The sequence below is a fragment of the Lagenorhynchus albirostris genome, chromosome 8, assembly GCF_949774975.1.
Source record: "Lagenorhynchus albirostris chromosome 8, mLagAlb1.1, whole genome shotgun sequence".
In the NCBI taxonomy this organism is placed as follows: Eukaryota; Metazoa; Chordata; class Mammalia; order Artiodactyla; family Delphinidae; genus Lagenorhynchus; species Lagenorhynchus albirostris.
In genome coordinates this window covers 108,986,484-109,009,335 of record NC_083102.1, presented here as the reverse complement: position 1 = coordinate 109,009,335, position 22,852 = coordinate 108,986,484, and positions in this window count along the sequence as shown.

Genomic DNA, 22,852 nt, shown 5'->3' with positions numbered 1-22,852 from the left:
GGACTCCTAGGCCCCAGGGGCGTGCAGCGTTTTCCCTCCAAGGTCCCTGAGTGCCTCCAGACACCTGTGGGCCGGCTGAGCAACGTCGAGGTCCATTGGTTGATTCCCTCGGAGGACCCCCGTGCGTGCCGAGTGCTGGGCAACCACACACTGCGCGTTCCTTGAGGAGCGCTACATCTCCAGAGCCCTCGAACGCCCTTCGGGACAACATGGCTGGTGGGTGCGAGGTGCCCAGGAAGACTCTGTCACGGCCCTTGTGTGAGCTGCCATGAGAGAACGCTGTGCTTGCAACACTGCGAGGCCCGCCCTCGTGCCTGAAGTCACTCTGCTCGAGGAGAAAGTCAGCACCTTAGCGTGCTGTGTGGCTCCCGGCACACCCCGCATGAAGCCATGCCTGGAAGTAAGGCCCTGGTTTGCCGTGCAGAAGCGGAGGCGTGCTGCACTTTCCAGGAGGCGGTGGCCTCTGCTCTGCATACCTTGAACGGCAGCACAGCCTTCTGGACACCTGGGAGGCTAGCCGGGGCGCCCTGTTCCCGGCAGGAACACTGAGTAACCAACCCCAGGCGCACCTGGCTCTGCTAAGCACCATCCAGGCCCGTAGCCCCTTAGAGCCCCTCTGTGCACGCCGAGCGTAGGGAAACGCACTGCCCTCTCTTTTGGAGCAGCTTGGTTTCCTCAGCACTCGCACACGTTCACGAACGCCGTTCTGCCACATCCCACATGGCGCGGAGGTCTTACGCGTTGCCCTAATCGGAGCTGCGCTCAGAGTAACCCTCGTCTTCGCATTCCATCCAGGACCTCCTGACTGAAGGCACCGTGCCTCCTAGAGGACGGCGGCTTGGGTTCTTACTGCAATTCAAGTCCTGTTCCTTCTTTGGCACTGCAGGCAGCCCCAGGCCCAGAGGAGCGGCTACGGCGTTCCTTGGTTGAGACAGTTCGCTGGATGCGGGACTCCCTCCTGCGATAAGTTGACTCGGGGAAGGAAACGCAGGGTAACCGGTGTCTCCTGGGACTCGTCAGAAACCACAGGGATGTACGCTGAGTGTGCCCATGAACACGGGGGCCTGCTGGAACTAGCCCTGCTTTCCCATTTTGAGGGCGGCCTTCATGCCTGCCTTGACGCTCCCTGACATTCCCGGCTCCCGACAGGCCAGTGAGCCCTGGAAGAGTGCTTTGGGGAAAATCATGAGTTTGCTCTCTCTAAACCAGGGGCTGCCGCGGCCGCGGTGGCGGTCCGCACGGCAGGCTCCAGAGCCAAAGGGAGCCTCAACGTGAGAACTGGCCTCCAGGTTAGGCCCTGAGTAGCCGTGCAGAAAGGGAGGCATGCAGCTCTTTCCGGGAGTTCTTAGTCGCTTTGCTTTCAAGGCAGTACACGCCCGGGGACTCCTAGGCCCCAGGGGCGTGCAGCGTTTTCCCTCCAAGGTCCCTGAGTGCCTCCAGACACCTGTGGGCCGGCTGAGCAACGTCGAGGTCCATTGGTTGATTCCCTCGGAGGACCCCCGTGCGTGCCGAGTGCTGGGCAACCACACACTGCGCGTTCCTTGAGGAGCGCTACCTCTCCAGAGCCCTCGAACGCCCTTCGGGACAACATGGCTGGTGGGTGCGAGGTGCCCAGGAAGACTCTGTCACGGCCCTTGTGTGAGCTGCCATGAGAGAACGCTGTGCTTGCAACACTGCGAGGCCCGCCCTCGTGCCTGAAGTCACTCTGCTCGAGGAGAAAGTCAGCACCTTAGCGTGCTGTGTGGCTCCCGGCACACCCAGCATGAAGCCATGCCTGGAAGTAAGGCCCTGGTTTGCCGTGCAGAAGCGGAGGCGTGCTGCACTTTCCAGGAGGCGGTGGCCTCTGCTCTGCATACCTTGAACGGCAGCACAGCCTTCTGGACACCTGGGAGGCTAGCCGGGGCGCCCTGTTCCCGGCAGGAACACTGAGTAACCAACCCCAGGCGCACCTGGCTCTGCTAAGCACCATCCAGGCCCGTAGCCCCTTAGAGCCCCTCTGTGCACGCCGAGCGTAGGGAAACGCACTGCCCTCTCTTTTGGAGCAGCTTGGTTTCCTCAGCACTCGCACACGTTCACGAACGCCGTTCTGCCACATCCCACATGGCGCGGAGGTCTTACGCGTTGCCCTAATCGGAGCTGCGCTCAGAGTAACCCTCGTCTTCGCATTCCATCCAGGACCTCCTGACTGAAGGCACCGTGCCTCCTAGAGGACGGCGGCTTGGGTTCTTACTGCAATTCAAGTCCTGTTCCTTCTTTGGCACTGCAGGCAGCCCCAGGCCCAGAGGAGCGGCTACGGCGTTCCTTGGTTGAGACAGTTCGCTGGATGCGGGACTCCCTCCTGCGATAAGTTGACTCGGGGAAGGAAACGCAGGGTAACCGGTGTCTCCTGGGACTCGTCAGAAACCACAGGGATGTACGCTGAGTGTGCCCATGAACACGGGGGCCTGCTGGAACTAGCCCTGCTTTCCCATTTTGAGGGCGGCCTTCATGCCTGCCTTGACGCTCCCTGACATTCCCGGCTCCCGACAGGCCAGTGAGCCCTGGAAGAGTGCTTCGGGGAAAATCATGAGTTTGCTCTCTCTAAACCAGGGGCTGCCGCGGCCGCGGTGGCGGTCCGCACGGCAGGCTCCAGAGCCAAAGGGAGCCTCAACGTGAGAACTGGCCTCCAGGTTAGGCCCTGAGTAGCCGTGCAGAAAGGGAGGCATGCAGCTCTTTCCGGGAGTTCTTAGTCGCTTTGCTTTCAAGGCAGTACACGCCCGGGGACTCCTAGGCCCCAGGGGCGTGCAGCGTTTTCCCTCCAAGGTCCCTGAGTGCCTCCAGACACCTGTGGGCCGGCTGAGCAACGTCGAGGTCCATTGGTTGATTCCCTCGGAGGACCCCCGTGCGTGCCGAGTGCTGGGCAACCACACACTGCGCGTTCCTTGAGGAGCGCTACCTCTCCAGAGCCCTCGAACGCCCTTCGGGACAACATGGCTGGTGGGTGCGAGGTGCCCAGGAAGACTCTGTCACGGCCCTTGTGTGAGCTGCCATGAGAGAACGCTGTGCTTGCAACACTGCGAGGCCCGCCCTCGTGCCTGAAGTCACTCTGCTCGAGCAGAAAGTCAGCACCTTAGCGTGCTGTGTGGCTCCCGGCACACCCCGCATGAAGCCATGCCTGGAAGTAAGGCCCTGGTTTGCCGTGCAGAAGCGGAGGCGTGCTGCACTTTCCAGGAGGCGGTGGCCTCTGCTCTGCATACCTTGAACGGCAGCACAGCCTTCTGGACACCTGGGAGGCTAGCCGGGGCGCCCTGTTCCCGGCAGGAACACTGAGTAACCCCAGGCGCACCTGGCTCTGCTAAGCACCATCCAGGCCCGTAGCCCCTTAGAGCCCCTCTGTGCACGCCGAGCGTAGGGAAACGCACTGCCCTCTCTTTTGGAGCAGCTTGGTTTCCTCAGCACTCGCACACGTTCACGAACGCCGTTCTGCCACATCCCACATGGCGCAGAGGTCTTACGCGTTGCCCTAATCGGAGCTGCGCTCAGAGTAACCCTCGTCTTCGCATTCCATCCAGGACCTCCTGACTGAAGGCACCGTGCCTCCTAGAGGACGGCGGCTTGGGTTCTTACTGCAATTCAAGTCCTGTTCCTTCTTTGGCACTGCAGGCAGCCCCAGGCCCAGAGGAGCGGCTACGGCGTTCCTTGGTTGAGACAGTTCGCTGGATGCGGGACTCCCTCCTGCGATAAGTTGACTCGGGGAAGGAAACGCAGGGTAACCGGTGTCTCCTGGGACTCGTCAGAAACCACAGGGATGTACGCTGAGTGTGCCCATGAACACGGGGGCCTGCTGGAACTAGCCCTGCTTTCCCATTTTGAGGGCGGCCTTCATGCCTGCCTTGACGCTCCCTGACATTCCCGGCTCCCGACAGGCCAGTGAGCCCTGGAAGAGTGCTTCGGGGAAAATCATGAGTTTGCTCTCTCTAAACCAGGGGCTGCCGCGGCCGCGGTGGCGGTCCGCACGGCAGGCTCCAGAGCCAAAGGGAGCCTCAACGTGAGAACTGGCCTCCAGGTTAGGCCCTGAGTAGCCGTGCAGAAAGGGAGGCATGCAGCTCTTTCCGGGAGTTCTTAGTCGCTTTGCTTTCAAGGCAGTACACGCCCGGGGACTCCTAGGCCCCAGGGGCGTGCAGCGTTTTCCCTCCAAGGTCCCTGAGTGCCTCCAGACACCTGTGGGCCGGCTGAGCAACGTCGAGGTCCATTGGTTGATTCCCTCGGAGGACCCCCGTGCGTGCCGAGTGCTGGGCAACCACACACTGCGCGTTCCTTGAGGAGCGCTACATCTCCAGAGCCCTCGAACGCCCTTCGGGACAACATGGCTGGTGGGTGCGAGGTGCCCAGGAAGACTCTGTCACGGCCCTTGTGTGAGCTGCCATGAGAGAACGCTGTGCTTGCAACACTGCGAGGCCCGCCCTCGTGCCTGAAGTCACTCTGCTCGAGGAGAAAGTCAGCACCTTAGCGTGCTGTGTGGCTCCCGGCACACCCCGCATGAAGCCATGCCTGGAAGTAAGGCCCTGGTTTGCCGTGCAGAAGCGGAGGCGTGCTGCACTTTCCAGGAGGCGGTGGCCTCTGCTCTGCATACCTTGAACGGCAGCACAGCCTTCTGGACACCTGGGAGGCTAGCCGGGGCGCCCTGTTCCCGGCAGGAACACTGAGTAACCAACCCCAGGCGCACCTGGCTCTGCTAAGCACCATCCAGGCCCGTAGCCCCTTAGAGCCCCTCTGTGCACGCCGAGCGTAGGGAAACGCACTGCCCTCTCTTTTGGAGCAGCTTGGTTTCCTCAGCACTCGCACACGTTCACGAACGCCGTTCTGCCACATCCCACATGGCGCGGAGGTCTTACGCGTTGCCCTAATCGGAGCTGCGCTCAGAGTAACCCTCGTCTTCGCATTCCATCCAGGACCTCCTGACTGAAGGCACCGTGCCTCCTAGAGGACGGCGGCTTGGGTTCTTACTGCAATTCAAGTCCTGTTCCTTCTTTGGCACTGCAGGCAGCCCCAGGCCCAGAGGAGCGGCTACGGCGTTCCTTGGTTGAGACAGTTCGCTGGATGCGGGACTCCCTCCTGCGATAAGTTGACTCGGGGAAGGAAACGCAGGGTAACCGGTGTCTCCTGGGACTCGTCAGAAACCACAGGGATGTACGCTGAGTGTGCCCATGAACACGGGGGCCTGCTGGAACTAGCCCTGCTTTCCCATTTTGAGGGCGGCCTTCATGCCTGCCTTGACGCTCCCTGACATTCCCGGCTCCCGACAGGCCAGTGAGCCCTGGAAGAGTGCTTCGGGGAAAATCATGAGTTTGCTCTCTCTAAACCAGGGGCTGCCGCGGCCGCGGTGGCGGTCCGCACGGCAGGCTCCAGAGCCAAAGGGAGCCTCAACGTGAGAACTGGCCTCCAGGTTAGGCCCTGAGTAGCCGTGCAGAAAGGGAGGCATGCAGCTCTTTCCGGGAGTTCTTAGTCGCTTTGCTTTCAAGGCAGTACACGCCCGGGGACTCCTAGGCCCCAGGGGCGTGCAGCGTTTTCCCTCCAAGGTCCCTGAGTGCCTCCAGACACCTGTGGGCCGGCTGAGCAACGTCGAGGTCCATTGGTTGATTCCCTCGGAGGACCCCCGTGCGTGCCGAGTGCTGGGCAACCACACACTGCGCGTTCCTTGAGGAGCGCTACCTCTCCAGAGCCCTCGAACGCCCTTCGGGACAACATGGCTGGTGGGTGCGAGGTGCCCAGGAAGACTCTGTCACGGCCCTTGTGTGAGCTGCCATGAGAGAACGCTGTGCTTGCAACACTGCGAGGCCCGCCCTCGTGCCTGAAGTCACTCTGCTCGAGGAGAAAGTCAGCACCTTAGCGTGCTGTGTGGCTCCCGGCACACCCAGCATGAAGCCATGCCTGGAAGTAAGGCCCTGGTTTGCCGTGCAGAAGCGGAGGCGTGCTGCACTTTCCAGGAGGCGGTGGCCTCTGCTCTGCATACCTTGAACGGCAGCACAGCCTTCTGGACACCTGGGAGGCTAGCCGGGGCGCCCTGTTCCCGGCAGGAACACTGAGTAACCAACCCCAGGCGCACCTGGCTCTGCTAAGCACCATCCAGGCCCGTAGCCCCTTAGAGCCCCTCTGTGCACGCCGAGCGTAGGGAAACGCACTGCCCTCTCTTTTGGAGCAGCTTGGTTTCCTCAGCACTCGCACACGTTCACGAACGCCGTTCTGCCACATCCCACATGGCGCGGAGGTCTTACGCGTTGCCCTAATCGGAGCTGCGCTCAGAGTAACCCTCGTCTTCGCATTCCATCCAGGACCTCCTGACTGAAGGCACCGTGCCTCCTAGAGGACGGCGGCTTGGGTTCTTACTGCAATTCAAGTCCTGTTCCTTCTTTGGCACTGCAGGCAGCCCCAGGCCCAGAGGAGCGGCTACGGCGTTCCTTGGTTGAGACAGTTCGCCGGATGCGGGACTCCCTCCTGCGATAAGTTGACTCGGGGAAGGAAACGCAGGGTAACCGGTGTCTCCTGGGACTCGTCAGAAACCACAGGGATGTACGCTGAGTGTGCCCATGAACACGGGGGCCTGCTGGAACTAGCCCTGCTTTCCCATTTTGAGGGCGGCCTTCATGCCTGCCTTGACGCTCCCTGACATTCCCGGCTCCCGACAGGCCAGTGAGCCCTGGAAGAGTGCTTCGGGGAAAATCATGAGTTTGCTCTCTCTAAACCAGGGGCTGCCGCGGCCGCGGTGGCGGTCCGCACGGCAGGCTCCAGAGCCAAAGGGAGCCTCAACGTGAGAACTGGCCTCCAGGTTAGGCCCTGAGTAGCCGTGCAGAAAGGGAGGCATGCAGCTCTTTCCGGGAGTTCTTAGTCGCTTTGCTTTCAAGGCAGTACACGCCCGGGGACTCCTAGGCCCCAGGGGCGTGCAGCGTTTTCCCTCCAAGGTCCCTGAGTGCCTCCAGACACCTGTGGGCCGGCTGAGCAACGTCGAGGTCCATTGGTTGATTCCCTCGGAGGACCCCCGTGCGTGCCGAGTGCTGGGCAACCACACACTGCGCGTTCCTTGAGGAGCGCTACCTCTCCAGAGCCCTCGAACGCCCTTCGGGACAACATGGCTGGTGGGTGCGAGGTGCCCAGGAAGACTCTGTCACGGCCCTTGTGTGAGCTGCCATGAGAGAACGCTGTGCTTGCAACACTGCGAGGCCCGCCCTCGTGCCTGAAGTCACTCTGCTCGAGGAGAAAGTCAGCACCTTAGCGTGCTGTGTGGCTCCCGGCACACCCAGCATGAAGCCATGCCTGGAAGTAAGGCCCTGGTTTGCCGTGCAGAAGCGGAGGCGTGCTGCACTTTCCAGGAGGCGGTGGCCTCTGCTCTGCATACCTTGAACGGCAGCACAGCCTTCTGGACACCTGGGAGGCTAGCCGGGGCGCCCTGTTCCCGGCAGGAACACTGAGTAACCCCAGGCGCACCTGGCTCTGCTAAGCACCATCCAGGCCCGTAGCCCCTTAGAGCCCCTCTGTGCACGCCGAGCGTAGGGAAACGCACTGCCCTCTCTTTTGGAGCAGCTTGGTTTCCTCAGCACTCGCACACGTTCACGAACGCCGTTCTGCCACATCCCACATGGCGCGGAGGTCTTACGCGTTGCCCTAATCGGAGCTGCGCTCAGAGTAACCCTCGTCTTCGCATTCCATCCAGGACCTCCTGACTGAAGGCACCGTGCCTCCTAGAGGACGGCGGCTTGGGTTCTTACTGCAATTCAAGTCCTGTTCCTTCTTTGGCACTGCAGGCAGCCCCAGGCCCAGAGGAGCGGCTACGGCGTTCCTTGGTTGAGACAGTTCGCCGGATGCGGGACTCCCTCCTGCGATAAGTTGACTCGGGGAAGGAAACGCAGGGTAACCGGTGTCTCCTGGGACTCGTCAGAAACCACAGGGATGTACGCTGAGTGTGCCCATGAACACGGGGGCCTGCTGGAACTAGCCCTGCTTTCCCATTTTGAGGGCGGCATTCATGCCTGCCTTGACGCTCCCTGACATTCCCGGCTCCCGACAGGCCAGTGAGCCCTGGAAGAGTGCTTCGGGGAAAATCATGAGTTTGCTCTCTCTAAACCAGGGGCTGCCGCGGCCGCGGTGGCGGTCCGCACGGCAGGCTCCAGAGCCAAAGGGAGCCTCAACGTGAGAACTGGCCTCCAGGTTAGGCCCTGAGTAGCCGTGCAGAAAGGGAGGCATGCAGCTCTTTCCGGGAGTTCTTAGTCGCTTTGCTTTCAAGGCAGTACACGCCCGGGGACTCCTAGGCCCCAGGGGCGTGCAGCGTTTTCCCTCCAAGGTCCCTGAGTGCCTCCAGACACCTGTGGGCCGGCTGAGCAACGTCGAGGTCCATTGGTTGATTCCCTCGGAGGACCCCCGTGCGTGCCGAGTGCTGGGCAACCACACACTGCGCGTTCCTTGAGGAGCGCTACCTCTCCAGAGCCCTCGAACGCCCTTCGGGACAACATGGCTGGTGGGTGCGAGGTGCCCAGGAAGACTCTGTCACGGCCCTTGTGTGAGCTGCCATGAGAGAACGCTGTGCTTGCAACACTGCGAGGCCCGCCCTCGTGCCTGAAGTCACTCTGCTCGAGGAGAAAGTCAGCACCTTAGCGTGCTGTGTGGCTCCCGGCACACCCCGCATGAAGCCATGCCTGGAAGTAAGGCCCTGGTTTGCCGTGCAGAAGCGGAGGCGTGCTGCACTTTCCAGGAGGCGGTGGCCTCTGCTCTGCATACCTTGAACGGCAGCACAGCCTTCTGGACACCTGGGAGGCTAGCCGGGGCGCCCTGTTCCCGGCAGGAACACTGAGTAACCCCAGGCGCACCTGGCTCTGCTAAGCACCATCCAGGCCCGTAGCCCCTTAGAGCCCCTCTGTGCACGCCGAGCGTAGGGAAACGCACTGCCCTCTCTTTTGGAGCAGCTTGGTTTCCTCAGCACTCGCACACGTTCACGAACGCCGTTCTGCCACATCCCACATGGCGCGGAGGTCTTACGCGTTGCCCTAATCGGAGCTGCGCTCAGAGTAACCCTCGTCTTCGCATTCCATCCAGGACCTCCTGACTGAAGGCACCGTGCCTCCTAGAGGACGGCGGCTTGGGTTCTTACTGCAATTCAAGTCCTGTTCCTTCTTTGGCACTGCAGGCATCCCCAGGCCCAGAGGAGCGGCTACGGCGTTCCTTGGTTGAGACAGTTCGCTGGATGCGGGACTCCCTCCTGCGATAAGTTGACTCGGGGAAGGAAACGCAGGGTAACCGGTGTCTCCTGGGACTCGTCAGAAACCACAGGGATGTACGCTGAGTGTGCCCATGAACACGGGGGCCTGCTGGAACTAGCCCTGCTTTCCCATTTTGAGGGCGGCCTTCATGCCTGCCTTGACGCTCCCTGACATTCCCGGCTCCCGACAGGCCAGTGAGCCCTGGAAGAGTGCTTCGGGGAAAATCATGAGTTTGCTCTCTCTAAACCAGGGGCTGCCGCGGCCGCGGTGGCGGTCCGCACGGCAGGCTCCAGAGCCAAAGGGAGCCTCAACGTGAGAACTGGCCTCCAGGTTAGGCCCTGAGTAGCCGTGCAGAAAGGGAGGCATGCAGCTCTTTCCGGGAGTTCTTAGTCGCTTTGCTTTCAAGGCAGTACACGCCCGGGGACTCCTAGGCCCCAGGGGCGTGCAGCGTTTTCCCTCCAAGGTCCCTGAGTGCCTCCAGACACCTGTGGGCCGGCTGAGCAACGTCGAGGTCCATTGGTTGATTCCCTCGGAGGACCCCCGTGCGTGCCGAGTGCTGGGCAACCACACACTGCGCGTTCCTTGAGGAGCGCTACCTCTCCAGAGCCCTCGAACGCCCTTCGGGACAACATGGCTGGTGGGTGCGAGGTGCCCAGGAAGACTCTGTCATGGCCCTTGTGTGAGCTGCCATGAGAGAACGCTGTGCTTGCAACACTGCGAGGCCCGCCCTCGTGCCTGAAGTCACTCTGCTCGAGGAGAAAGTCAGCACCTTAGCGTGCTGTGTGGCTCCCGGCACACCCAGCATGAAGCCATGCCTGGAAGTAAGGCCCTGGTTTGCCGTGCAGAAGCGGAGGCGTGCTGCACTTTCCAGGAGGCGGTGGCCTCTGCTCTGCATACCTTGAACGGCAGCACAGCCTTCTGGACACCTGGGAGGCTAGCCGGGGCGCCCTGTTCCCGGCAGGAACACTGAGTAACCAACCCCAGGCGCACCTGGCTCTGCTAAGCACCATCCAGGCCCGTAGCCCCTTAGAGCCCCTCTGTGCACGCCGAGCGTAGGGAAACGCACTGCCCTCTCTTTTGGAGCAGCTTGGTTTCCTCAGCACTCGCACACGTTCACGAACGCCGTTCTGCCACATCCCACATGGCGCGGAGGTCTTACGCGTTGCCCTAATCGGAGCTGCGCTCAGAGTAACCCTCGTCTTCGCATTCCATCCAGGACCTCCTGACTGAAGGCACCGTGCCTCCTAGAGGACGGCGGCTTGGGTTCTTACTGCAATTCAAGTCCTGTTCCTTCTTTGGCACTGCAGGCAGCCCCAGGCCCAGAGGAGCGGCTACGGCGTTCCTTGGTTGAGACAGTTCGCCGGATGCGGGACTCCCTCCTGCGATAAGTTGACTCGGGGAAGGAAACGCAGGGTAACCGGTGTCTCCTGGGACTCGTCAGAAACCACAGGGATGTACGCTGAGTGTGCCCATGAACACGGGGGCCTGCTGGAACTAGCCCTGCTTTCCCATTTTGAGGGCGGCCTTCATGCCTGCCTTGACGCTCCCTGACATTCCCGGCTCCCGACAGGCCAGTGAGCCCTGGAAGAGTGCTTCGGGGAAAATCATGAGTTTGCTCTCTCTAAACCAGGGGCTGCCGCGGCCGCGGTGGCGGTCCGCACGGCAGGCTCCAGAGCCAAAGGGAGCCTCAACGTGAGAACTGGCCTCCAGGTTAGGCCCTGAGTAGCCGTGCAGAAAGGGAGGCATGCAGCTCTTTCCGGGAGTTCTTAGTCGCTTTGCTTTCAAGGCAGTACACGCCCGGGGACTCCTAGGCCCCAGGGGCGTGCAGCGTTTTCCCTCCAAGGTCCCTGAGTGCCTCCAGACACCTGTGGGCCGGCTGAGCAACGTCGAGGTCCATTGGTTGATTCCCTCGGAGGACCCCCGTGCGTGCCGAGTGCTGGGCAACCACACACTGCGCGTTCCTTGAGGAGCGCTACATCTCCAGAGCCCTCGAACGCCCTTCGGGACAACATGGCTGGTGGGTGCGAGGTGCCCAGGAAGACTCTGTCACGGCCCTTGTGTGAGCTGCCATGAGAGAACGCTGTGCTTGCAACACTGCGAGGCCCGCCCTCGTGCCTGAAGTCACTCTGCTCGAGGAGAAAGTCAGCACCTTAGCGTGCTGTGTGGCTCCCGGCACACCCCGCATGAAGCCATGCCTGGAAGTAAGGCCCTGGTTTGCCGTGCAGAAGCGGAGGCGTGCTGCACTTTCCAGGAGGCGGTGGCCTCTGCTCTGCATACCTTGAACGGCAGCACAGCCTTCTGGACACCTGGGAGGCTAGCCGGGGCGCCCTGTTCCCGGCAGGAACACTGAGTAACCAACCCCAGGCGCACCTGGCTCTGCTAAGCACCATCCAGGCCCGTAGCCCCTTAGAGCCCCTCTGTGCACGCCGAGCGTAGGGAAACGCACTGCCCTCTCTTTTGGAGCAGCTTGGTTTCCTCAGCACTCGCACACGTTCACGAACGCCGTTCTGCCACATCCCACATGGCGCGGAGGTCTTACGCGTTGCCCTAATCGGAGCTGCGCTCAGAGTAACCCTCGTCTTCGCATTCCATCCAGGACCTCCTGACTGAAGGCACCGTGCCTCCTAGAGGACGGCGGCTTGGGTTCTTACTGCAATTCAAGTCCTGTTCCTTCTTTGGCACTGCAGGCAGCCCCAGGCCCAGAGGAGCGGCTACGGCGTTCCTTGGTTGAGACAGTTCGCTGGATGCGGGACTCCCTCCTGCGATAAGTTGACTCGGGGAAGGAAACGCAGGGTAACCGGTGTCTCCTGGGACTCGTCAGAAACCACAGGGATGTACGCTGAGTGTGCCCATGAACACGGGGGCCTGCTGGAACTAGCCCTGCTTTCCCATTTTGAGGGCGGCCTTCATGCCTGCCTTGACGCTCCCTGACATTCCCGGCTCCCGACAGGCCAGTGAGCCCTGGAAGAGTGCTTCGGGGAAAATCATGAGTTTGCTCTCTCTAAACCAGGGGCTGCCGCGGCCGCGGTGGCGGTCCGCACGGCAGGCTCCAGAGCCAAAGGGAGCCTCAACGTGAGAACTGGCCTCCAGGTTAGGCCCTGAGTAGCCGTGCAGAAAGGGAGGCATGCAGCTCTTTCCGGGAGTTCTTAGTCGCTTTGCTTTCAAGGCAGTACACGCCCGGGGACTCCTAGGCCCCAGGGGCGTGCAGCGTTTTCCCTCCAAGGTCCCTGAGTGCCTCCAGACACCTGTGGGCCGGCTGAGCAACGTCGAGGTCCATTGGTTGATTCCCTCGGAGGACCCCCGTGCGTGCCGAGTGCTGGGCAACCACACACTGCGCGTTCCTTGAGGAGCGCTACCTCTCCAGAGCCCTCGAACGCCCTTCGGGACAACATGGCTGGTGGGTGCGAGGTGCCCAGGAAGACTCTGTCACGGCCCTTGTGTGAGCTGCCATGAGAGAACGCTGTGCTTGCAACACTGCGAGGCCCGCCCTCGTGCCTGAAGTCACTCTGCTCGAGCAGAAAGTCAGCACCTTAGCGTGCTGTGTGGCTCCCGGCACACCCCGCATGAAGCCATGCCTGGAAGTAAGGCCCTGGTTTGCCGTGCAGAAGCGGAGGCGTGCTGCACTTTCCAGGAGGCGGTGGCCTCTGCTCTGCATACCTTGAACGGCAGCACAGCCTTCTGGACACCTGGGAGGCTAGCCGGGGCGCCCTGTTCCCGGCAGGAACACTGAGTAACCCCAGGCGCACCTGGCTCTGCTAAGCACCATCCAGGCCCGTAGCCCCTTAGAGCCCCTCTGTGCACGCCGAGCGTAGGGAAACGCACTGCCCTCTCTTTTGGAGCAGCTTGGTTTCCTCAGCACTCGCACACGTTCACGAACGCCGTTCTGCCACATCCCACATGGCGCGGAGGTCTTACGCGTTGCCCTAATCGGAGCTGCGCTCAGAGTAACCCTCGTCTTCGCATTCCATCCAGGACCTCCTGACTGAAGGCACCGTGCCTCCTAGAGGACGGCGGCTTGGGTTCTTACTGCAATTCAAGTCCTGTTCCTTCTTTGGCACTGCAGGCAGCCCCAGGCCCAGAGGAGCGGCTACGGCGTTCCTTGGTTGAGACAGTTCGCTGGATGCGGGACTCCCTCCTGCGATAAGTTGACTCGGGGAAGGAAACGCAGGGTAACCGGTGTCTCCTGGGACTCGTCAGAAACCACAGGGATGTACGCTGAGTGTGCCCATGAACACGGGGGCCTGCTGGAACTAGCCCTGCTTTCCCATTTTGAGGGCGGCATTCATGCCTGCCTTGACGCTCCCTGACATTCCCGGCTCCCGACAGGCCAGTGAGCCCTGGAAGAGTGCTTCGGGGAAAATCATGAGTTTGCTCTCTCTAAACCAGGGGCTTCCGCGGCCGCGGTGGCGGTCCGCACGGCAGGCTCCAGAGCCAAAGGGAGCCTCAACGTGAGAACTGGCCTCCAGGTTAGGCCCTGAGTAGCCGTGCAGAAAGGGAGGCATGCAGCTCTTTCCGGGAGTTCTTAGTCGCTTTGCTTTCAAGGCAGTACACGCCCGGGGACTCCTAGGCCCCAGGGGCGTGCAGCGTTTTCCCTCCAAGGTCCCTGAGTGCCTCCAGACACCTGTGGGCCGGCTGAGCAACGTCGAGGTCCATTGGTTGATTCCCTCGGAGGACCCCCGTGCGTGCCGAGTGCTGGGCAACCACACACTGCGCGTTCCTTGAGGAGCGCTACATCTCCAGAGCCCTCGAACGCCCTTCGGGACAACATGGCTGGTGGGTGCGAGGTGCCCAGGAAGACTCTGTCACGGCCCTTGTGTGAGCTGCCATGAGAGAACGCTGTGCTTGCAACACTGCGAGGCCCGCCCTCGTGCCTGAAGTCACTCTGCTCGAGGAGAAAGTCAGCACCTTAGCGTGCTGTGTGGCTCCCGGCACACCCAGCATGAAGCCATGCCTGGAAGTAAGGCCCTGGTTTGCCGTGCAGAAGCGGAGGCGTGCTGCACTTTCCAGGAGGCGGTGGCCTCTGCTCTGCATACCTTGAACGGCAGCACAGCCTTCTGGACACCTGGGAGGCTAGCCGGGGCGCCCTGTTCCCGGCAGGAACACTGAGTAACCAACCCCAGGCGCACCTGGCTCTGCTAAGCACCATCCAGGCCCGTAGCCCCTTAGAGCCCCTCTGTGCACGCCGAGCGTAGGGAAACGCACTGCCCTCTCTTTTGGAGCAGCTTGGTTTCCTCAGCACTCGCACACGTTCACGAACGCCGTTCTGCCACATCCCACATGGCGCGGAGGTCTTACGCGTTGCCCTAATCGGAGCTGCGCTCAGAGTAACCCTCGTCTTCGCATTCCATCCAGGACCTCCTGACTGAAGGCACCGTGCCTCCTAGAGGACGGCGGCTTGGGTTCTTACTGCAATTCAAGTCCTGTTCCTTCTTTGGCACTGCAGGCAGCCCCAGGCCCAGAGGAGCGGCTACGGCGTTCCTTGGTTGAGACAGTTCGCCGGATGCGGGACTCCCTCCTGCGATAAGTTGACTCGGGGAAGGAAACGCAGGGTAACCGGTGTCTCCTGGGACTCGTCAGAAACCACAGGGATGTACGCTGAGTGTGCCCATGAACACGGGGGCCTGCTGGAACTAGCCCTGCTTTCCCATTTTGAGGGCGGCCTTCATGCCTGCCTTGACGCTCCCTGACATTCCCGGCTCCCGACAGGCCAGTGAGCCCTGGAAGAGTGCTTCGGGGAAAATCATGAGTTTGCTCTCTCTAAACCAGGGGCTGCCGCGGCCGCGGTGGCGGTCCGCACGGCAGGCTCCAGAGCCAAAGGGAGCCTCAACGTGAGAACTGGCCTCCAGGTTAGGCCCTGAGTAGCCGTGCAGAAAGGGAGGCATGCAGCTCTTTCCGGGAGTTCTTAGTCGCTTTGCTTTCAAGGCAGTACACGCCCGGGGACTCCTAGGCCCCAGGGGCGTGCAGCGTTTTCCCTCCAAGGTCCCTGAGTGCCTCCAGACACCTGTGGGCCGGCTGAGCAACGTCGAGGTCCATTGGTTGATTCCCTCGGAGGACCCCCGTGCGTGCCGAGTGCTGGGCAACCACACACTGCGCGTTCCTTGAGGAGCGCTACCTCTCCAGAGCCCTCGAACGCCCTTCGGGACAACATGGCTGGTGGGTGCGAGGTGCCCAGGAAGACTCTGTCACGGCCCTTGTGTGAGCTGCCATGAGAGAACGCTGTGCTTGCAACACTGCGAGGCCCGCCCTCGTGCCTGAAGTCACTCTGCTCGAGCAGAAAGTCAGCACCTTAGCGTGCTGTGTGGCTCCCGGCACACCCCGCATGAAGCCATGCCTGGAAGTAAGGCCCTGGTTTGCCGTGCAGAAGCGGAGGCGTGCTGCACTTTCCAGGAGGCGGTGGCCTCTGCTCTGCATACCTTGAACGGCAGCACAGCCTTCTGGACACCTGGGAGGCTAGCCGGGGCGCCCTGTTCCCGGCAGGAACACTGAGTAACCCCAGGCGCACCTGGCTCTGCTAAGCACCATCCAGGCCCGTAGCCCCTTAGAGCCCCTCTGTGCACGCCGAGCGTAGGGAAACGCACTGCCCTCTCTTTTGGAGCAGCTTGGTTTCCTCAGCACTCGCACACGTTCACGAACGCCGTTCTGCCACATCCCACATGGCGCGGAGGTCTTACGCGTTGCCCTAATCGGAGCTGCGCTCAGAGTAACCCTCGTCTTCGCATTCCATCCAGGACCTCCTGACTGAAGGCACCGTGCCTCCTAGAGGACGGCGGCTTGGGTTCTTACTGCAATTCAAGTCCTGTTCCTTCTTTGGCACTGCAGGCAGCCCCAGGCCCAGAGGAGCGGCTACGGCGTTCCTTGGTTGAGACAGTTCGCCGGATGCGGGACTCCCTCCTGCGATAAGTTGACTCGGGGAAGGAAACGCAGGGTAACCGGTGTCTCCTGGGACTCGTCAGAAACCACAGGGATGTACGCTGAGTGTGCCCATGAACACGGGGGCCTGCTGGAACTAGCCCTGCTTTCCCATTTTGAGGGCGGCATTCATGCCTGCCTTGACGCTCCCTGACATTCCCGGCTCCCGACAGGCCAGTGAGCCCTGGAAGAGTGCTTCGGGGAAAATCATGAGTTTGCTCTCTCTAAACCAGGGGCTGCCGCGGCCGCGGTGGCGGTCCGCACGGCAGGCTCCAGAGCCAAAGGGAGCCTCAACGTGAGAACTGGCCTCCAGGTTAGGCCCTGAGTAGCCGTGCAGAAAGGGAGGCATGCAGCTCTTTCCGGGAGTTCTTAGTCGCTTTGCTTTCAAGGCAGTACACGCCCGGGGACTCCTAGGCCCCAGGGGCGTGCAGCGTTTTCCCTCCAAGGTCCCTGAGTGCCTCCAGACACCTGTGGGCCGGCTGAGCAACGTCGAGGTCCATTGGTTGATTCCCTCGGAGGACCCCCGTGCGTGCCGAGTGCTGGGCAACCACACACTGCGCGTTCCTTGAGGATCGCTACATCTCCAGAGCCCTCGAACGCCCTTCGGGACAACATGGCTGGTGGGTGCGAGGTGCCCAGGAAGACTCTGTCACGGCCCTTGTGTGAGCTGCCATGAGAGAACGCTGTGCTTGCAACACTGCGAGGCCCGCCCTCGTGCCTGAAGTCACTCTGCTCGAGGAGAAAGTCAGCACCTTAGCGTGCTGTGTGGCTCCCGGCACACCCCGCATGAAGCCATGCCTGGAAGTAAGGCCCTGGTTTGCCGTGCAGAAGCGGAGGCGTGCTGCACTTTCCAGGAGGCGGTGGCCTCTGCTCTGCATACCTTGAACGGCAGCACAGCCTTCTGGACACCTGGGAGGCTAGCCGGGGCGCCCTGTTCCCGGCAGGAACACTGAGTAACCAACCCCAGGCGCACCTGGCTCTGCTAAGCACCATCCAGGCCCGTAGCCCCTTAGAGCCCCTCTGTGCACGCCGAGCGTAGGGAAACGCACTGCCCTCTCTTTTGGAGCAGCTTGGTTTCCTCAGCACTCGCACACGTTCACGAACGCCGTTCTGCCACATCCCACATGGCGCGGAGGTCTTACGCGTTGCCCTAATCGGAGCTGCGCTCAGAGTAACCCTCGTCTTCGCATTCCATCCAGGACCTCCTGACTGAAGGCACCGTGCCTCCTAGAGGACGGCGGCTTGGGTTCTTACTGCAATTCAAGTCCTGTTCCTTCTTTGGCACTGCAGGCAGCCCCAGGCCCAGAGGAGCGGCTACGGCGTTCCTTGGTTGAGACAGTTCGCTGGATGCGGGACTCCCTCCTGCGATAAGTTGACTCGGGGAAGGAAACGCAGGGTAACCGGTGTCTCCTGGGACTCGTCAGAAACCACAGGGATGTACGCTGAGTGTGCCCATGAACACGGGGGCCTGCTGGAACTAGCCCTGCTTTCCCATTTTGAGGGCGGCATTCATGCCTGCCTTGACGCTCCCTGACATTCCCGGCTCCCGACAGGCCAGTGAGCCCTGGAAGAGTGCTTCGGGGAAAATCATGAGTTTGCTCTCTCTAAACCAGGGGCTTCCGCGGCCGCGGTGGCGGTCCGCACGGCAGGCTCCAGAGCCAAAGGGAGCCTCAACGTGAGAACTGGCCTCCAGGTTAGGCCCTGAGTAGCCGTGCAGAAAGGGAGGCATGCAGCTCTTTCCGGGAGTTCTTAGTCGCTTTGCTTTCAAGGCAGTACACGCCCGGGGACTCCTAGGCCCCAGGGGCGTGCAGCGTTTTCCCTCCAAGGTCCCTGAGTGCCTCCAGACACCTGTGGGCCGGCTGAGCAACGTCGAGGTCCATTGGTTGATTCCCTCGGAGGACCCCCGTGCGTGCCGAGTGCTGGGCAACCACACACTGCGCGTTCCTTGAGGAGCGCTACATCTCCAGAGCCCTCGAACGCCCTTCGGGACAACATGGCTGGTGGGTGCGAGGTGCCCAGGAAGACTCTGTCACGGCCCTTGTGTGAGCTGCCATGAGAGAACGCTGTGCTTGCAACACTGCGAGGCCCGCCCTCGTGCCTGAAGTCACTCTGCTCGAGCAGAAAGTCAGCACCTTAGCGTGCTGTGTGGCTCCCGGCACACCCAGCATGAAGCCATGCCTGGAAGTAAGGCCCTGGTTTGCCGTGCAGAAGCGGAGGCGTGCTGCACTTTCCAGGAGGCGGTGGCCTCTGCTCTGCATACCTTGAACGGCAGCACAGCCTTCTGGACACCTGGGAGGCTAGCCGGGGCGCCCTGTTCCCGGCAGGAACACTGAGTAACCAACCCCAGGCGCACCTGGCTCTGCTAAGCACCATCCAGGCCCGTAGCCCCTTAGAGCCCCTCTGTGCACGCCGAGCGTAGGGAAACGCACTGCCCTCTCTTTTGGAGCAGCTTGGTTTCCTCAGCACTCGCACACGTTCACGAACGCCGTTCTGCCACATCCCACATGGCGCGGAGGTCTTACGCGTTGCCCTAATCGGAGCTGCGCTCAGAGTAACCCTCGTCTTCGCATTCCATCCAGGACCTCCTGACTGAAGGCACCGTGCCTCCTAGAGGACGGCGGCTTGGGTTCTTACTGCAATTCAAGTCCTGTTCCTTCTTTGGCACTGCAGGCAGCCCCAGGCCCAGAGGAGCGGCTACGGCGTTCCTTGGTTGAGACAGTTCGCCGGATGCGGGACTCCCTCCTGCGATAAGTTGACTCGGGGAAGGAAACGCAGGGTAACCGGTGTCTCCTGGGACTCGTCAGAAACCACAGGGATGTACGCTGAGTGTGCCCATGAACACGGGGGCCTGCTGGAACTAGCCCTGCTTTCCCATTTTGAGGGCGGCCTTCATGCCTGCCTTGACGCTCCCTGACATTCCCGGCTCCCGACAGGCCAGTGAGCCCTGGAAGAGTGCTTCGGGGAAAATCATGAGTTTGCTCTCTCTAAACCAGGGGCTGCCGCGGCCGCGGTGGCGGTCCGCACGGCAGGCTCCAGAGCCAAAGGGAGCCTCAACGTGAGAACTGGCCTCCAGGTTAGGCCCTGAGTAGCCGTGCAGAAAGGGAGGCATGCAGCTCTTTCCGGGAGTTCTTAGTCGCTTTGCTTTCAAGGCAGTACACGCCCGGGGACTCCTAGGCCCCAGGGGCGTGCAGCGTTTTCCCTCCAAGGTCCCTGAGTGCCTCCAGACACCTGTGGGCCGGCTGAGCAACGTCGAGGTCCATTGGTTGATTCCCTCGGAGGACCCCCGTGCGTGCCGAGTGCTGGGCAACCACACACTGCGCGTTCCTTGAGGAGCGCTACATCTCCAGAGCCCTCGAACGCCCTTCGGGACAACATGGCTGGTGGGTGCGAGGTGCCCAGGAAGACTCTGTCACGGCCCTTGTGTGAGCTGCCATGAGAGAACGCTGTGCTTGCAACACTGCGAGGCCCGCCCTCGTGCCTGAAGTCACTCTGCTCGAGGAGAAAGTCAGCACCTTAGCGTGCTGTGTGGCTCCCGGCACACCCCGCATGAAGCCATGCCTGGAAGTAAGGCCCTGGTTTGCCGTGCAGAAGCGGAGGCGTGCTGCACTTTCCAGGAGGCGGTGGCCTCTGCTCTGCATACCTTGAACGGCAGCACAGCCTTCTGGACACCTGGGAGGCTAGCCGGGGCGCCCTGTTCCCGGCAGGAACACTGAGTAACCAACCCCAGGCGCACCTGGCTCTGCTAAGCACCATCCAGGCCCGTAGCCCCTTAGAGCCCCTCTGTGCACGCCGAGCGTAGGGAAACGCACTGCCCTCTCTTTTGGAGCAGCTTGGTTTCCTCAGCACTCGCACACGTTCACGAACGCCGTTCTGCCACATCCCACATGGCGCGGAGGTCTTACGCGTTGCCCTAATCGGAGCTGCGCTCAGAGTAACCCTCGTCTTCGCATTCCATCCAGGACCTCCTGACTGAAGGCACCGTGCCTCCTAGAGGACGGCGGCTTGGGTTCTTACTGCAATTCAAGTCCTGTTCCTTCTTTGGCACTGCAGGCAGCCCCAGGCCCAGAGGAGCGGCTACGGCGTTCCTTGGTTGAGACAGTTCGCTGGATGCGGGACTCCCTCCTGCGATAAGTTGACTCGGGGAAGGAAACGCAGGGTAACCGGTGTCTCCTGGGACTCGTCAGAAACCACAGGGATGTACGCTGAGTGTGCCCATGAACACGGGGGCCTGCTGGAACTAGCCCTGCTTTCCCATTTTGAGGGCGGCATTCATGCCTGCCTTGACGCTCCCTGACATTCCCGGCTCCCGACAGGCCAGTGAGCCCTGGAAGAGTGCTTCGGGGAAAATCATGAGTTTGCTCTCTCTAAACCAGGGGCTTCCGCGGCCGCGGTGGCGGTCCGCACGGCAGGCTCCAGAGCCAAAGGGAGCCTCAACGTGAGAACTGGCCTCCAGGTTAGGCCCTGAGTAGCCGTGCAGAAAGGGAGGCATGCAGCTCTTTCCGGGAGTTCTTAGTCGCTTTGCTTTCAAGGCAGTACACGCCCGGGGACTCCTAGGCCCCAGGGGCGTGCAGCGTTTTCCCTCCAAGGTCCCTGAGTGCCTCCAGACACCTGTGGGCCGGCTGAGCAACGTCGAGGTCCATTGGTTGATTCCCTCGGAGGACCCCCGTGCGTGCCGAGTGCTGGGCAACCACACACTGCGCGTTCCTTGAGGAGCGCTACATCTCCAGAGCCCTCGAACGCCCTTCGGGACAACATGGCTGGTGGGTGCGAGGTGCCCAGGAAGACTCTGTCACGGCCCTTGTGTGAGCTGCCATGAGAGAACGCTGTGCTTGCAACACTGCGAGGCCCGCCCTCGTGCCTGAAGTCACTCTGCTCGAGCAGAAAGTCAGCACCTTAGCGTGCTGTGTGGCTCCCGGCACACCCAGCATGAAGCCATGCCTGGAAGTAAGGCCCTGGTTTGCCGTGCAGAAGCGGAGGCGTGCTGCACTTTCCAGGAGGCGGTGGCCTCTGCTCTGCATACCTTGAACGGCAGCACAGCCTTCTGGACACCTGGGAGGCTAGCCGGGGCGCCCTGTTCCCGGCAGGAACACTGAGTAACCAACCCCAGGCGCACCTGGCTCTGCTAAGCACCATCCAGGCCCGTAGCCCCTTAGAGCCCCTCTGTGCACGCCGAGCGTAGGGAAACGCACTGCCCTCTCTTTTGGAGCAGCTTGGTTTCCTCAGCACTCGCACACGTTCACGAACGCCGTTCTGCCACATCCCACATGGCGCGGAGGTCTTACGCGTTGCCCTAATCGGAGCTGCGCTCAGAGTAACCCTCGTCTTCGCATTCCATCCAGGACCTCCTGACTGAAGGCACCGTGCCTCCTAGAGGACGGCGGCTTGGGTTCTTACTGCAATTCAAGTCCTGTTCCTTCTTTGGCACTGCAGGCAGCCCCAGGCCCAGAGGAGCGGCTACGGCGTTCCTTGGTTGAGACAGTTCGCCGGATGCGGGACTCCCTCCTGCGATAAGTTGACTCGGGGAAGGAAACGCAGGGTAACCGGTGTCTCCTGGGACTCGTCAGAAACCACAGGGATGTACGCTGAGTGTGCCCATGAACACGGGGGCCTGCTGGAACTAGCCCTGCTTTCCCATTTTGAGGGCGGCCTTCATGCCTGCCTTGACGCTCCCTGACATTCCCGGCTCCCGACAGGCCAGTGAGCCCTGGAAGAGTGCTTCGGGGAAAATCATGAGTTTGCTCTCTCTAAACCAGGGGCTGCCGCGGCCGCGGTGGCGGTCCGCACGGCAGGCTCCAGAGCCAAAGGGAGCCTCAACGTGAGAACTGGCCTCCAGGTTAGGCCCTGAGTAGCCGTGCAGAAAGGGAGGCATGCAGCTCTTTCCGGGAGTTCTTAGTCGCTTTGCTTTCAAGGCAGTACACGCCCGGGGACTCCTAGGCCCCAGGGGCGTGCAGCGTTTTCCCTCCAAGGACCCTGAGTGCCTCCAGACACCTGTGGGCCGGCTGAGCAACGTCGAGGTCCATTGGTTGATTCCCTCGGAGGACCCCCGTGCGTGCCGAGTGCTGGGCAACCACACACTGCGCGTTCCTTGAGGAGCGCTACATCTCCAGAGCCCTCGAACGCCCTTCGGGACAACATGGCTGGTGGGTGCGAGGTGCCCAGGAAGACTCTGTCACGGCCCTTGTGTGAGCTGCCATGAGAGAACGCTGTGCTTGCAACACTGCGAGGCCCGCCCTCGTGCCTGAAGTCACTCTGCTCGAGCAGAAAGTCAGCACCTTAGCGTGCTGTGTGGCTCCCGGCACACCCCGCATGAAGCCATGCCTGGAAGTAAGGCCCTGGTTTGCCGTGCAGAAGCGGAGGCGTGCTGCACTTTCCAGGAGGCGGTGGCCTCTGCTCTGCATACCTTGAACGGCAGCACAGCCTTCTGGACACCTGGGAGGCTAGCCGGGGCGCCCTGTTCCCGGCAGGAACACTGAGTAACCCCAGGCGCACCTGGCTCTGCTAAGCACCATCCAGGCCCGTAGCCCCTTAGAGCCCCTCTGTGCACGCCGAGCGTAGGGAAACGCACTGCCCTCTCTTTTGGAGCAGCTTGGTTTCCTCAGCACTCGCACACGTTCACGAACGCCGTTCTGCCACATCCCACATGGCGCGGAGGTCTTACGCGTTGCCCTAATCGGAGCTGCGCTCAGAGTAACCCTCGTCTTCGCATTCCATCCAGG